We start from the raw sequence: 3,437 nt of genomic DNA, 5'->3' as shown, positions 1-3,437 counted from the left end.
GATGCAATTCAAGCTATCGGTTTTAATATACAAAGCCCTTTAGGATTTGCATCATGCACATATTGGAGACTGAGGGCCTAATTTTCCTCACAGTGATTTTACACTACTGTAACTCCATTGACTTCACTAGAGTTACTCCTGATTTACTCCATTGGAAATGAGGACTTGCTCCCTGTGATGAGATGAGCTGGGATGTAAAAGCAAACACTCCCTAGACAGTAGGTCTCTGAAGTGGTGGGAAGGCACTCTTAATGAGAGCCCTCCACTCTGGAACTCACTGGTCACCATTACTCCATCCCCTTTGTGGCCTGAAAGAACCTGAGTTTGTTGCCCTTCAGCAAGCACTTAAAGAGAGAGGTCTTAATCCAGGCTTTTTCTGAGAGGTTTCTTTAAAGGGTTTTGATGCTTTTTGGTTGATTGAGTTACAGTATTTTGTTTCCTTAGCATTTGTTTGGCTGCTGCTGATTTTATTGTTGATGATGTTTGTGTGTTGATGATTTTATTGTTGGTCGTTGTAAATATACTTGGAGTATGCTTGATAGGTAGGTACACCTGAAATAAATGGACAGTTTACGTGGTACCTAGTAATAATAATGGTAGTTTAAAATGACAGTTACAGCTAATTTATGCTGTTAGAGATCATTTCCACACGTGTAAGTAAGGTTAGTTTACATTCAGAATGTATTTTAAAAATATTCAAGATTTGCATCTAATCTTCGACCAGGGAATTATGTTTTGCTTGCACTGATTATTGACCAGCCATATTCCTCCATTTCCAGCCCAGTAGCAATTGAACTTTCACAGCATATTAAGTTTATTAAAATTCTTCTGTATTACAGAACCTTGAGGTTAAGCCAATTGAATTGTTACATCCCATCTTCTTGAATGAACATAACATCAAGTAAGAGAATGTACAGATATTTCCCTTTATCTAATTTTAAGAAGCAAATGTGAAGATACCACTAACTGGTTTGGCGTTAACTGGTTATTTATTCTACAACAGGGTTATACTGATATGCTGTCTTGGAACACCGAATTAAAGAAGAATTGGAACATTAAGTATTCCTAACCCTCATGTATTGGAAAATCATCCTTAGTTCCAACTAAATAATGTATATAGTCTGATTTATGTAATGTACAAACTGTATATGGATTAATTTAAAACTTGGAGGTGGAAGAATTCAAGTTTGTTTTCAGTGAACTTGCCACTTTCCCTTGGTAACTAAGCATCTTACATATGAAAAATATGGCCCTGCAAAATGACACAGCTTAAATCCAAAAGATGACTGACCTTGCAAACTTCACTTTTGGGCTCCTAATGGCCTTTAATTACCAGATTCTTTTTTGATGAGTAGTAGCCCTTTCTCTGATACAGTGGTGTAGCCAGGATCTAAGAGCAGGGGGAGCAAACATAAAAAAGGTGCCCCCCCCGGCTCCTCCTCCGGCCGCTCCGCGCCTCCCCCCTTGGCTGGCTCCTCCGGCTGTGCCGCCCCCCCACATTGGCTGCCGGCCGCCATGCTGTGCCCCCCCTTGCTCCTCCGGCACAGCTGCCGGCCGCGCTGTGGGCCGCCTTGCTGCGGCCCCCCCCTCGCTCTGCCTCCTCTGGCCGCGCCCGCCGCCCCGGCCCATTGGCGGCGGGCCGCCCTTCTGCGCCCCCACTTACTCCTCCGGCCGCGGCTGCCGGCCACGCTGTGCGGGCCGCCATGCTGCGCCTCCCCCCCGGCTCTGCCTCCTCCGGCCGCGCCCGCTGCCCCCCCATTGGCTGCGGGCCGCGCTGTGGGCCGCCCTGCTGCGCCCCCCCTCGCTCCTCCGGCCGCGGCTGCCGGCCATGCTGTGCGGGCCGCCATGCTGCGCCTCCCCCCGGCTCTGCCTCCTCCGGCCGCGCCCCCCGCTCCCCCATTGGCTGCCGGCCGTGCTGCGGGCCGCCCTGCTGCGCCCCCCCTCGCTCCTCCGGCCGTGCTGCCCCCTCCCCATGGCTCCTCCGGCCGTGCTGCCCCCCCTTGCTTGTAGGAGGTCAGCGCCGGCTGGCAGGTGCACCGCTTTTTGAAAACGTGCTGAGGGGAAGTGGCTGCTTTCCCTGCACCCCACTAGCTACGCTACTGCTCTGACATTTAATTACTTGTCTGCATTGTGGAAGTGATAATTTAACAGATTTCTTACCTACATATGAGGATGGTGTTATATTGCTGAAAAAGAGGAAGTAGGGGAAAAAAACAAAACAAAACAAACCACACATACATCCCAAGAACTACCAAACCCTTTTGCTTGTGCTATTTCAACATTTCCAAGGCAGTTCAGATATTAGTATGCAAGCACCTCAGGGAAGTTTACTTCTTTTATATTTGTAATATGTTATTCACCCCTATGGGACTATATAATTGAGAAATAATAATTGGGCTAGAATTCATTTGTGTTTGCAGTATGAGTCAGAAAGTGAGTTTTGCAGTGCTGAGAATGACAATCCAGTTTTCCAGGAAATGGATACACAAGGTTTTAAAGGGCAACAAATGTTACTATAGGAGTTTAATATAATCCCATGCCAGGCAAAATATCCTCAGTCAACCTTCGACAAATGTCACAGAGGACCCTACATGTTTCACTTGTAAATTTAAGTGTTGCTGGTTTATTCTGACAAAAAACCTATCAACCTATCAATTCAGTTACCAAAAATATATGGCTGTATATAAATTCGGATACAAAAGAATAGAAGCCTGCTAGCATGCATCCGCACATATGTCTAGCATCAAGACAATGTCTTTTTATCGCAAACAGAAGGCATGGTTGTGTGATAGTGATTTTATCATTTCTCATACAGCTGGAAGATAAAGGGATAATGAAACTCTGAAGTTGAAGATGGCAATAAGATTTATCGAAGCTCAGAATGTTGGAACTTCGGCACTGAAAGATCAGCAGTACCTTTTTACTGTACAGGTATGTTCTAGGATGTCTCTTTTAGAATGAAGCCAAATAAAACCATATCTTCAACTTTTTATTATTGCTTTGCATCCTGCTTTCTTATCATAGCAACATATATCGGTGGTATGGTACATGAGTTCTCACCTTTTGTTCTTAAAAGTGGTGTTTGGGTTGATCTTTTTAAAAATTAAAGAAAAATCCTTACAGAACATTCAATAATTGGAAATTTTAAAAAACTCTACTATACAAGGATTTTGTTTCCTTTTTTTAATTAAAAGAATTTTTGAAATACCTTTTCTAGATGAAGGAAGGAAGGAAGACATCCATGAGTACTTTTTGAGCAAAGATTGCTAGATATGAGTAAGTGGTAGATAAGTACACAAATTTTCTAGCTTACTCAGAAAAAAAAAATCCAAGCACCTCCAAAAATAGTATTGAGGTATGAGTTACATTCTAATAGAATGTGTCATTAGTACTAGATAAACTAAAACATTGATTGGAGAAATCCACTGAAGAGCATG

At 43.8% G+C, this 3,437-nt stretch overlaps 1 long non-coding RNA gene across 1 annotated transcript; it reads right to left on the bottom strand.

Annotated features, from left to right (window-relative positions):
* Window positions 1-335: 335 nt before the first annotated feature.
* Window positions 336-1,721, bottom strand: LOC135875064 (uncharacterized). Its single transcript, XR_010561163.1, has 3 exons — window positions 1,664-1,721; window positions 1,292-1,390; window positions 336-552 (listed from the first exon to the last, which is right to left on the bottom strand). It is a non-coding gene; the product is annotated as an uncharacterized LOC135875064 (long non-coding RNA).
* Window positions 1,722-3,437: the final 1,716 nt, after the last annotated feature.

Source organism: Emys orbicularis, chromosome 1, assembly GCF_028017835.1.
Source record: "Emys orbicularis isolate rEmyOrb1 chromosome 1, rEmyOrb1.hap1, whole genome shotgun sequence".
Lineage (NCBI taxonomy): Eukaryota > Metazoa > Chordata > Testudines > Emydidae > Emys > Emys orbicularis.
Note: the sequence above shows the minus strand (reverse complement) of the source record. Positions and strands in the feature narration are given on the sequence as shown.